This window comes from Myotis lucifugus, unplaced genomic scaffold (assembly GCF_000147115.1).
Source record: "Myotis lucifugus unplaced genomic scaffold, Myoluc2.0 scaffold_2, whole genome shotgun sequence".
Classification (NCBI taxonomy): Eukaryota; Metazoa; Chordata; class Mammalia; order Chiroptera; family Vespertilionidae; genus Myotis; species Myotis lucifugus.
Window position 1 is genome coordinate 15,081,599 of NW_005871050.1, and position 14,225 is coordinate 15,095,823.

A 14,225-nucleotide genomic window follows, 5' to 3' on the forward strand; every position below is an offset into this window, starting at 1 on the left:
TATATAAATGACATGTATTCCCATTATAATGTCAAACAGAACAGTTTCTCTGCTTTGTTACTATTCATCCCACACTCCCTCCTACCCCCTGTAACCACTGATATTTTTACTGTCTCCATAGTTTTGCCTTTTTCAACATTTCATATAATTGGAATCATACATCATGTAGCATTTTCAGATTGACTTCTTTCACTTAGTAATATGCATTTAAGTTTCTTCCATGTTTTTTTTCCATAGCTAAACAGCTCATTTACTCTTAGTGCTGAATAATATTCAATTGTCTGGATATATCACATTTTATTTATCCATTAACTTACTAAAGGACATCTAGGTTGCTTCCAAGTCTTGGCAATTATGAATAAAGCTGCTATAAATATCTGTGTGTGTGTGGACTTCTTTTGGTTAAATACCAAGGAGCATGATTGCTAGATCATATGGTAAGAATATATTTAGTTTTGTAAGAAACTACAAAACCGCTTCCAAAATGTGTACCATTTTAAATTCCCAACAGTAATGAAGGTTAGTTCTTATTGCTCCTAATGTTCATGAGCATTTAGTGTTGTCAGTTTTCTGGCATTTTAGCAATTCTGATATGTGTGTAGATACATCTCATTATTGTTTTAATTTGCATTTCCTTTATGACATATGATGTGGAACATTTTTTTTCATATGGTTATTTGCCACCTATATAACTTCTTTATTGAGGTGTTGTTAAGGCCTTTGGCCCATTATTTAATCAGGCTACTTATTTTCTTATTGAGTTTTAAATATTTTATTATTTTTGGTAACAGTACTTTATCAGATATGTCTTTGCAAACATTTCCTCCAGTCTATGCATTACCTTTTCATTCTCTTGACATTGTCCTTTGCAGAGCATACATTTTAAATTTTAATGAAGTCCACCTTATTACTTATTTCTTTCATGGATCATTCCTCTATTGTTATATTTAAAAAGTCACGGAAAAACTCAAGGTCATATAAATTTATTTTCTAGGAGTTTCATAATTTTAGGTTGCATATTTAGGTACATAATTCATTTTGAGTTCATTTTTGTGAAAATTTAAGGTCTGTGTCCAGATTTATATTTTTTACATGTGGATGTCTAGATATTTAGCACCATTCATTGCACCTTTGTCAAAGATCAGTTCACTATATTTATGTGGTTTTATTTCTGGGCTCTCTATTATATTCCTCTGATCTAACTGTGTATTCTCTCTCTAATATTACACAGTGTTGAATATGGAAGCATTATAGTAAATCTTGAGGTCAGGTGTGTCAGACTTCCAATTTGTTCTTCTCTTTCAATATTGTGTTGATTATTCTGGACCTTTTGCTCCTCCATATAAAGTTTAGAATCAGTTTGTTGATATCCACAAAATAACTTGTTGGGAGTTTGGTTGAGATTGCATTGAACGTATGGATCAATTTGAGAAGAACTGACATCTTGATAACATTTAGATTTCCTACCTATGAACATGAACTCTCTCCATTTATTTTTTTCTTTGATTTATTTTTAAAAATATATATACTTTATTTACTTTAGAGAGAGGAAAGGAGAGTTTTGTTATTTCCCTCATATAGTTCTTGTACATATTTTGTTAAATTTACACATAAGTACTTCAGTATTTTGGTGATGATGTAAAAGGCATTGAATTTTTAATTTAAATCCCACTTGTTTATTGCTGGAATTTAGGAAAGAGTCTTAACCTGTCAGAGCTGCTATAACAAAATATAACAGATTTTATGGCTTACAAACAGCAAGAATTTATTTCTTATAGTTTTCCTTATTGGAAGTCTGAGATCAGAGTGAAGGTCCTCTTCTGAGTTGCAGTCTTCTCATTGTACCCTTGCATGGCAGAAGGGACAAGCAAGCTCTCTGCACCCTCATTTTTAAGGCACGAATCCCATTAATTAGGACTCTGTCCTTATGACTTAATCACCCCAAAATGTTCCACCTCCTAGTACTATTTTCTTAGGGGTTATAATTCAAAAATGTGAGTTTGGGGGATGCACAAATATTCATACCATAGGAGAAAGTGCTTGACTTTTCTTTTGTATATTACCTTTGTATTCTGCAACGTTGCTATAACTGCTAATTTGTTTCAGATTTTTTGAAAAGTGGAGTGTCTCACCATTGTGTTCTGAGAGGAAACATTATATGATTTACACATTTTTAAAACTGTGTTAATGTGTGTTTTATAGCCCAGAATGTGTTCTAATTTCTTGGTGAACATTCCATTGAGTTTGAGAAGAACATTGTTTAAAAAAAAGTAATATATATATATATTAATTAGCTCCAGTTGATTGATAGTGCTATTGCATTTAACTACATTGGTACTGATTTTCTGCCTGCTGGATCTGTTCATTTCTGAATGGGAGGTGTTGAACTCTCCAAATGTAATAGTAGATTCATTTATTTTTCCTGTAGTTATATCAGTGTTTGTTTCCTATATTTTGATTCTCTTTTTAAAAGTGCATATATGTTAAAGATTATTTAGTCTTCTAGATGAATTGACCTCTTTATCATTATGCAATGCCTCTACTACCTATAATTTTCTTTGTTCTGAAGTCTGTTCTGCCTGAAATAAATATAGCTACTTCTATTTTCTGTTGATTAATGTTAGCATGGTATATGTTTCCCCACCTACTTAATTTTTTTATATATTTTGTTGATTTTAGAGAGAAAGGAAGAGGGAGAGAGAGAAAGAAACATCAATGATGACAGAGAATCATTGATTGGCTGCCTCCTGCATGCCCCCTACTGGGGATCGAGCCCGCAACCCAGGCATGTGCCCTTGGCCAGAATCGAACCTGGGACCCTTCAGTTCGCAGGCCAATGCTCTATCCATTGAGCCAAACCAGCTAGGGCCATCTACTTAATTTTCATCTATATGTGTGTTTATATTCAAAACTAGAGGCCTGGTGCACGGAAATTCATGTTCTCGGGGTGGTGCCTCAGCCTGGTGTGCACCCTCTCGCAGTCCAGGACTCCTCGGGGTATGTCCACCAGGCCTGCTCCCCAGGGGTTTGGGCCTAAGCTGGCAATTAGACATCCCTCTGGCAGCCTGGGAGCCCTTGGGGGATGTCTAACAGCTTAGATCTGCTCCCTTAGTGCTGCTGCAGAGGTGGGAGAGGCTCCCGCCACCGCTGCTGTGCTGGCCAGCCATGAGCTGGCTTCTGGCTGAGCAGCACTCCCCCTGTGGAAGTGCACTGACAACCAGGAGGCAGACACTCAACGCAGGTGCTGCCCACGGTGGTCAGTGACATCATAGTGACAGGTCATTCTGGTTGTTCTGCCCTTGGGGTCAATTTGCATATTACCCTTTTATTATATAGGATGGGTTTCTTATAGACATAATATAGTTAGGTCTTATTTATTTATTTTATTGACTAGCAATCTCTTTTATTTCACTGGTGTATTTAGACCATTGATATTAAGTTATTATTCCAATATTTGGATTAATATATACCATAATTGTTACTGTTCTCTGTTTGTTGACCTTCTTCTTTGTTCCTACTTTTGTCTTTCTTGGGATTTTTATTGAGATTGGTATTGTTATTATACCTAGAGTTTAATTTTGGTATATGGTATAACATTAATTTATCTAAATTTATTTTAATACTTCTAAATAACATTTTCTAATTTTATCAATGAAAATTCTTATATAACCTTTAAGGCATTTATTCCTAGATACTTGATATTTTTATGTTTCTGTAAATTTTATCTTTTAAAATATTAATTTTTCTAATGATTTTTGCTGGATTTATAAAACAGTTGATTTTAAAAATTGATTTAAAATCAAGAAGAAATCTTGCTAAACCTTAACGCTTGTATTTTATCTCTACTCTTTAATAGCTTTTATGTAAGCAATTATCTGCAAATAATAACAGTTTTACTTATTCCTTTTATCAATCTGTACCATTTTATTTTTCTTGCCTTATTCTGCTGGCTAGAACTAGCAGTAATATGCAGAATAGAAAGGTGTATATTTGGACTTTAAATACTAGAAGCCTGGTGCACGAACTTGTGCACCAGTGGGGTCCCTCAGCCTGGCCTGCGGGATTGGGCCAAAACCAGCTCTCCCACATCCCCCGAGGGGTCCCAGAATGCAGGCCAGGCCGAGGGACCCCACTGGTGCATGATTGGGGCTGGTGAGGGATGCGGGAGGTTGGCCAGCCAGGGAGGGACTGTGGGAGGGCTCCAGGGCAAGTTCAGCCCATCTTGCTCAGTCTCAATTGGCCAGACTCAAGCAGCAAGCTAACCTACCAATCAGAACATCTTCCCCCTGGTGGTCAGTGCATGTCATAGCAAGTAGCCTTAGCATATCATTAGCATATTATGCTTTGGTTGGTTGAATGGCCGACAAGATGACTGGACACTTAGCATATTAGGCTTTTATTTTATAGGATAGCTAAAATAGAGAAAGTGTTTTTTTTTAATTTTGAGAAATTATCATCTGTAGTCACAGAAAAAAAACACACCACACATGTATTTTCTTCTGCTTGGCAAACCTAGCTTCATATGACAGCTGCTACTGTCTGTCCAGTGGTAATAAAATCTGTTGTATATCCCTTCTCCTGCCATCTATTTTTGTGCTCCTTTGGGTATGTTAGGGAAGGAGAAAGCAGCTTTGCAAGAGAACATATGTTCACTAAGCTGTGGCCAATCAATTTGGATAATCTCTAGTGTGAATTTTCACCTTAGGCAGACAAGTTTTCCACTACTAAGCAAGCTCTCCTTCCTGTATAAATAATCCAGCAGGCTCATAGTTCACAAAAGTCTAGTACACATTTATAATTTTTAATCAGCACAAGATTAGTTTATTAATATGGACAATACTGCACATAAATGAAAGTACATGTTATAAAGAGGTTTTCCATATATATATATATATATATATATATATATATATATATATTGAAAAATACAAAATTTAACCACTAAGCCATTTTTCTAGTCAATAACAAAACATAGTTTTGTTTTTCCTAAGTAGTTTATTTTTTTAAAGAATTTTTTAAAGTATGGTAAATCTGTTCAGTTGAAGTAATTGGAAAGAAGCACTGTTAAGTTTGGAGGAGGTATGGGAAATAATTTTTTTTGTTTTTAAATTGTTGACTTTATTACTTCTATTTGCCTTCCCCTCTTGATTGTTCCCTTGTTTTCCTAATGGTTCCCCTGTTTTTCCAACAAGAAACCTTGAAGTGGGAACATGTTTACTATTGCAGGGGTGGCAAATTACCTGCAAAGTAAAGTTTGCTAACCCTTCATGTATCCTTATCAAATGCAAATTGATCATGATAGTCTTTCCTGATGAGCAGTGACATAAGAAGTTATTTTTCAGTGTGGCACTCCAGATGGTCAATCAATCAAAACTGGCTTGGAGATGGAACCTATATATGACATTATAAAACAGAACATAACTCTCAGAGTTGAGGACTTGCAGTTTCTTCCACACAGTTCTGGCCTATTGCCTCTAAACTATTATGCCTAAAGAACAGACTATTAATTTTGAATCAGTAGAACCCCAATATCAGTAAATTCAAGTTGTATTAATGATCACATAGACTTGACTGCATTACTATTGCGCATTGGAAATGGTGAAAAAAAAACTTTCTAAATTTTGAGGGAAAACTAATGTAATTCTGGTGTGCATTGGTTTTAATAACATTGTGTTTTTAGATTGTTCAACAATTATCAGTGAAATATTTCCAGTTGATATGAGAATAATAAGTCAACAGAATTTTCTATATATTCATCTTCCATGCAGCTAGAAACAGGTCTCTCACTGTATGATTCAATGCAAAGAGGGGAAAGAGGAGGGATTGGAAATAACTTTAGTTCTTGGGCCTCAATTTTCTAGGGGCTGTATATAGAAAGCCATAATTATTTCTGAATACGGTGTCTTTAAGATGATGTTTGGGTAAATAATTATCTTGTAATGGCCTTGATAATTTCTGGCATCTGTTACCTCAATTTGCTGATTTTATTTTTTAATAGCAAAAAAATATTCTTGAAACATCACAAAATGAAATGCAGATATATTCAAAGTACTGAGTTAGAAAGAGACTTATATTTTCCCCCCTGTATTTTAAAATGTAATAATCTATCATAATCAGGAAAAGGAACCAATGTGGAATATGTAGAGGTTAGTAATTGACTATAAAATATCTTATTTTTTCTCATTGCTTTTCATATTTGACAGAGCAAACATAACATGGTGCCAGAGATTGTGGAAAGAAAAGTTATCATATCAGAGAGTCTCTCAATTGTTAGAACTTAGCTACCAAGTTACTTAATTAATAATTAAACATATGCTTTATATCCATAGAAAGCAAATATGAATTTTTAATTTTTAATTTGAGAGTCTAGAAAGTCTTTTTTAATTAACCATACTTTATTGAATAAAGCTTAAGAGTAAAATTTACATAGGAATTATCATGAAGTTTAGTAACTGGTCACCTACAGTTCTTAAAGCAAGCTTTTGCAAAAGATTGGCTGCTGTGCATTTTAATTGTGAACAAGTGCATTAAACATAACATTGGTTCAGTACATACTTGTATTTTATATTTATCATTTAGTTCACGTATCTTGAAATAAACAAATGGAATGACTGTCATTCCTTGTGTATGTTGTAAGAAAACTTTTATAATTCATAGTTTTGGAATATTCTTAGTTTATATGATATACCTATCAAAAACTATAAAGTAAAATACAGTACCACTTGGATTAGATGTGCAGTTTACATTAGTTAATGCTTTCAAAGCACTTTTATTTTGCCAGTTCAGGGTTACACTTGTACTGATAAATTAAAGCTGTTCTGAATCAAGTATGTAATAATAGATTACCTTAACCCCAATAACTTTTAAAACATTATTATTGACCACTACAAATGCATTTCAAATACATTTTTATAAATGTTTGGAATGCTAAATGAATTATATAAATGAGATATATCAGATTTTATGGAAAGCTTTCAATAAATGGCAATGCGGAAATAGTATGTATACATTCCACTTTTTCATTTGTGGTATGTTGAGCTATTTCCACTTCTGCTGCTTCTAACACTGTTTTAGAACCTGAAAGCCTTCTGTTTTAGCTACTTCTAACCCATATTATTCTTTATCTCGATTTGTTTTACCTGAGAAAATATATTAAACTTCAGCTATTAAGTTTAATTTCTTATCCAGTTCTTTAAAAGGAGGGAACCTCATTATGGCTTCCTACACACTGGCTGAACTTATAAAATCTTTATTTGTGATATTCTTAATTTCTTTATTTGTGACATTTTTCATTTTCTCCAGCGTCACTGAAAGATGTTCCAAAATTTTCACAACTTCCATTACAATGATATAAACTGCTTCTAGTGCAGCTGCTCTTTAAAAAGCTTACTATTTTATATTCCAATAGGAAGTTTTAAAATATATATGAAATATATTTTATATAAAAGAATAAATGCTTTAATGTAAATAAATGGTGTGCTTTCTTCATATTTTCCTTCATACTCTAAATTTATGTTAAAGTAGCATTCATTAAGTTGGAGATAGATCTACACGATTCCAGGAATTTATACTTTCTCATCATATTTTTAGAAAGCTTACATGCCAGAGCATTCAGTCATTTGGAAATATATTAAATGTTTATTAAGAATATAAAAACATATCATGGCCATATTGGCAACATGCTATTAGAGTTTTGCATTTTAATTCACATTATAACATGAATAATACCCTGGCTATAAAAGTATGATCTAGGTCTAGGAAATTCCCCAATTTCGTTAAATAGCAGCTTGGCAAATTGGAAGGAAGGTAAGATTTGGAGTCAGATAGACTTACATCTTGGCTTCACTTCCTACTAGCTGAGTACTGAGTATTAATAGATCAATGAGTTTTCTGAACCTTTATTTTCTCATTTATTAAATAGATATAATAGGGCTGACATAAATGTTATGATGATTCAACTATAGAAAATAATTTATGTAGAATGCTTGATATACTGTTGGCATTAAACAAGTGTTTCTTACCTTGCCCTTCAATTAAACGAACACTTACTAATACTCACTAAATTCTAGACATTACATTAGTTGCTAAAACTGTGATATATTTACACTGTCTAGAACAGATTTTGCTACAAAACACATTATTACCTACATTAAAAGGGGCTGAAATTCTGGGGCTAATAGATGGTCGCTTAGCTCTATGCCCAGCATTTGAAATTCCACAGACGACCTTTAAATGTCCAACCAATCCTAAATATTATTACCCCCACTTTATAGTTGAGGAAATTGAGGCTTAAGTAAGATAAACCATTTGTCAATGGTAACAACTACTGGTAAGGGCAGAGTAAGGATTTGAAACTATGTTGTTTCTTTGATTCTTAAAATCTATATTCTTCATCAAAGAAAATTTACCCTGAAATATTGGGAAGAAATAAGAACTTATTTTGTGTCCTCAAATTTTTGAGATTTTGAAATTTTAAAATATCACAGAGTACATATATTAGTTCAGGAAATGGTACTACTGTGGTCTTCATATGGGGATAGTGATGTTATGTTAATCCTCAGAATGACTGGGCTTGCATCTTAGCTCACAATTTCAATAGTCTCCTTTATTCAACAATGGGAGTTTGAGTTCAGTTATCACTATTTTTAGTAGTTGACATTCTAAAATACATACTGACACTTTTAAGTTTCTCCATAAATCCTTTCTATAGCTCACATGTTACCAACACCCTGAGCTACCCCAAATGTTCATGTATATGTATATACTCTAGATATATAGAGTTAGGTAATCATGTGTTCTATAGAAAATGCCATAGTTCCCAGAGGTGAATTTCTTCATTTAAAAGGTAATATATTAAATCAATGTTTTGCAAAGAGTATTCTCAACAACATAAATCTTGAGAAATGTTCAATGAAAAACAAGTAAGCAAACAAATAAAAATACAAACAAAACAAATGAAAACAAATTTGGTCACGAAAATTTGGGATGAGATGCATATTGTATCAATCTTTAGAAATTCAGTATTATGCATTATCATATTAAGACTGAGGTAATCAATAGTTTTTTTAAAAAATATATTTAAGTGATACATCCCATAAGGGGTTAATTTCCAAAAATATATAAGGAATTCATACAACTTAACAAAAGGAAGACAAATAATCCATTAAAAAAATGGGAAAAGTAACTAAATAGACAGTTCTCCAATGGACATAGAGAAAACCAAGAGATATATGGAAAAATGCACAGTCCCTAATCATCCAAGATATGCAAATTGAAAGGACAATGAGGTATCACCTCACACCTGTCAGAATAGCTATCATCAACAAATCAACAAATGACAAGTGTTGGCGAGGATGTGGAGAAAAGGGAACCCTAGTACACTGCTGGTGGTAATGCAGACTAGTGCAGCCAGTATGGAAAACAGTATGGAGTTTCTTCAAAAAATTAAAAATGGAATTCCCATTTGACCCAGTGATCCCACTTCTAGGAATATATCCTAAGAAACCTAAAATGACAATCAGAAAGAATGTATGCACCCCTATGTTCATAGCAGCACAATTTACAATAGCTAAGATTTGGAAACAGCCTAAGTGTCCATCAGCAGATCAGTGGATAAAAAAGCTGAGGTACATTTACAAAATGGAATACTACTTGGCATTAAAAAAGAAGGAATTCTTACCATTTGCAACAGCATGGATGGGCCTGGAGTATATTATGCTAAGCAAAATAAGCCAGAGAAAGATAAGCATCACATGATCTCACTCATATGTGGAATCTAATGAACAAAATATACTGATGAACAAAATAGATCCAGAGACTGAGAAGCCAGGAACAGACTCAGGAATTTCAGAGGGAAGGTGGAGGTAGGTGTGTGGAGAGTGATTAACTGTGAAACATATGCATATATGCATAACCTACAGGCACAGACAATAGAGTGGTGAAGTCCTGGGAGGGGCTGGTGTGGGGATGGGGGGGTGGAATGAGGGGGTCAATGGGGAAAAAAAACAAAGGGCAAATCTGCAATACTTTCAATATGAAGATTTTTTTTAAATCTCTAGAATTTTTTAAACCTAGAATTTCCCAAACTGATTTGACCATGAAACCGCGCGCGCGCGTGTGTGTGTGTGTGTGTTAAAGATCTATATCAAAGTTATTCTTGTGCTACTCATTTATTTTTGTCAAAAGTCTTTATTTTCATTTAATAACGATCTTTATTTTCTAGTACATGCTAAATTCTACTTACAGAGTTGGAGATTTATTTAATTTGAATCTAGCTTTATTATTGGTGAGTAAAAAGCATGTTTTTCAGATTTTAAGGGAATATTCTTAGAAATAATTTGAATTGTTTTCATCTGTATGACACTTTACCTACTATGTCAACTAATAATACATTCATCAAAATAACAAAGCTTTTACAGACTTTTGGAATGGTAGCAGTGCTATGATTTCAGGGAAACTTCTTCCCAGGGATGAATCTATTAGACTGATCAAATTTAGCAAAGACAAAATTTCAAAATCTCTGGACTTGATTAAAGGGCCTACAATCAATTGAGAAGCACTTTTAAAAAGTCTACAGAAACTTGATAAGACAAGTGGGAAGCTGTGGCATTCAAGCTAGGGACCACACCCATGCCCCCAAAACTCTACATTGTGAAAAACTGTTTCAGCAGGCTTGTCAAATGCATGGCTTGTCCCCAGATCCCTGGAGCAAAAGAGCTATTCTCAGTTACTTCAGCAGCTGGTGAACATCAGCAGATCACATTTTTCCCAACTCTGTTCTATAGAAAGCATCTGTCCATTGGGTGGGAGCAATTAAGCAGCTCCTCTTATCCCACCCTAAACTCCTGATACACAGGGAGTGTCTGGACAGGGCATCTGGTAATGTATGTAGTCCTCCTTTCCTACACAGCATAGTGTTGTGGGAGACATGCTCTAGTGGACTTGGCATTGGAGTGGAAGCTCTCATCTCTTCTAGGTTCCTGGAGTGTAAGAACTAATTTATCTTTCTTATTATTATTATAAGAGCACTAATGCCATCATAAAAAAATTCCTCATGACTTCATCTAAATCTAATTCTTCCCAAAGACTCCGCCTTCAAATACCATCACATAGGGGGTTAGAACTTTAACATATGAATTTTGGGACTACACAATTCAGTCTATAGCAAACAAATATTGAGATAATTTATTGTCTGTAAACCTGTACTACAGGAAACACTAAAAGGAGTTATTCAGGCTGAAAGTAAATGACAACACATAGTTATTCAAATCTATATAAAAATACTATGATAGGTAATTATGTAGAAAAGATAAGAGTGTAAAATGTCATGTTTATTCTCCTTTCTTAAAAATCAATTGTATAAACAGTAGTTATAGAATTGTATTGTGGAGTCTGTAACATATAGAAATGTTATTTAGAAAAGTAATTTGATAAACAACATTAAAGATGAAGATGAGCCAAAACCGGTTTGGCTCAGTGGATAGAGCATCGGCCTGCGGACTGAAAGGTCCCAGGTTCGATTCCGGTCAAGGGCATGTACCTGGGTTGCGGGCACATCCCCAGTGGGAGATGTGCAGGAGGCAGCTGGTCGGTGTTTCTCTCTCATCGATGTTTCTAACTCTCTCTCTCTCTCTCCCTTCCTCTCTGTAAAAAAATCAATAAAATATATTAAAAAAAAAAAAGATGAAGATGAGACCAAAGCTATATTGAAGTAAGGCAATAACATCACATGATAATGTGAATCCATAGGAAGAAATGAAGAAAACTAGAAATGATAAACTAGATGCTAAATATAAAAACTCTAAAATATGACTTATTCTTTTTTATTTTCTCAGCTTTTAAAAACTATATATATTGTATCAATCAATAATTATAATATCTTTTGGGGTAGGTAACTTACATAGATACTATATAACATTAACAGCAGAAAAAAGGAGAAAGAGGTAGCAGAACTATATAGGAGTAAAGTCCTCATATCTCACCATAATTAAGTAAGTATAGATCTGAATTAGATTTTGAAAAGTTAAGATGCACACTATAAACCTTATAGCAACCACTAAGAAAATGACTAAAAAATATACTAAAAACATTAACATAATTTAAATGCTACCTTAGAAATTATTCACTTAATAAAAAAGAAGACATCAGAGAAAGAACAGAGGAACAAATATCATGAGGAATATGGAATATAAAAGTAAATTGGCAGACCTAAATCCAACCATATCAATAATAATTTTCAATGTGAATGGACTAAAATTTTTAATTAAACATTGGCTGTAAGCCTGGATACAAAAAAAATCTAACTATATAAAATCTGCAGGAGATACACTTCAGGTTTAAAAATACAAATGGATTGAAAGCAAAAGAATGGAAAAGATTTAACCATGCAAGCAATAACTATAACAGAGCCCAAATAGCTACACTACAGAAAAAAAAGTACATTAATTTTGGGCATAGGATACACATAAAGCATTGTTAAGGAACTCAACTACCTATAATACATATAAGATTTAATGCAATTTCTATTTAGAAACAAGATCAAGGGAGAAGACATGAGATTTGGTTAATTCCCTATTTTACTTTCTCACCACTACTATGATTTAATCTAAAACATTTCTATTCATTCTGAAAATTGGCACCATCACTGGCTTTTCATCCCTCTGTATGGACAGCCAAATTGGTTCTACATGATTTTCAGTGAAGTACATCTCTCTTAGCAAATACATAACTCTTTCTTGCATGTTACAAAAATAAGTAAATTGGACTATATCAAAATAAAAAAAATATTTGTGATGTAAACAATAGTACTGAAAAGTGCTCTCAGACTACCTTCATTTTTTCAGGTGTTATCCTGCTAGGAGATGAACAAGAATGCCATTGATTTCTTTGTCCTCTGATTCTGGGTTTCTCCAGCCATCTGATTTTGTGACAGAACTTGACTTTCTGAGGTTTCTAATGTTCCTGAAATTCTGTAGCTGAAATCCTTCCATTTTCATGACCAGTAGTTTTATTTTTAAGTATAATTCCAGGCTCTATAACAGACCCACTTAATCAGCATCTGTAGTAGTAGAGCTCAATACATATAACTCTGATGTTTATCAATATTTAAAAAGAATGGATTTAGTTTAGTTTAAATATGCTGTTTGGGGTTTCTCTTGGGATGTATTCAAGAGAAATTGCATAAGACCTTTCTTCTAGCTAGTTTGGAATCATTGATAGACCTCTCCAGTAATTTGCAAGTTACTTTTATATGGGACCAGAAATATCATCCTTCCCCCTGTCGACAATTCTAATACATGATGTTTTATAAATTTATGGCTTCTAGTTTGTTAGTGAATTTCCTTTTTGTTTTTTGTTTTACTCCAAAGACACATTTTTCCATTGTTCTCTGTTTAACATATTGTAATATTGTCACATTAGTCTCTGAAAGTTTCCCTTCTTTATAATAAATTGTACTCTTTTTGTATGTTTCTTATTTTCAACATACTAATTTAATCAGCCATTTTCAATATACAAGAATATGTTTCAATTGTTTTTGAAACTTTGGTTTTGTTTGTATTTTCTCAATAGTGATAAATCTCTCTAAGTTCTAGCAACTGGAAACAAGTTGATATTTTGTATTAACATTAACATAAGAGTATAGTATAGTAAGTGTAAACTTATATGTATAAATAAAGCTATATATACAATTGTGCATCTTTTTATAGCTATACATATAGTGCTATTTTCTATATGTCAAATTTTATGTTAAAATTTAACATTTTTTAATCCTGTATGGCTGGTGTGGCTCAGTGGTTGAGCGTTGATTGATGAACTAGGAGATCATGGTTTGATTTCTGGATTGTGGGCATGGTCCTCAGTACGGGGTATGCAAGAGACAGCCAATCAATGATTCTCTTTTATTATTGATGTTTCTATTTCTCTCTCCCTCTCCCTTCCTCTCTGAAATAAATTTTAAAAATGTAATCCTTTTGTACAAATTACAGAGGGTCATCTATACTAATAAAAGGGTAATATGCTAATTAGACCAGACATCTTCTGGATGTCCTTCCGGAGGTCCTTCCAGACAAAGCCACAGTGGCTGCAAGGGCCAAGGGATGGCAGCTGAGGCAGCTGTGAGGGCTGAGGGGCAGCAGCGCGGGAGAGGTGGCGGCACGGGAGGAGAAGGCTCTCGTGGGGCCATGTGAGAAGGTGGCACTGTGGCCTCTTTTGCAGAGGCGTGGTGC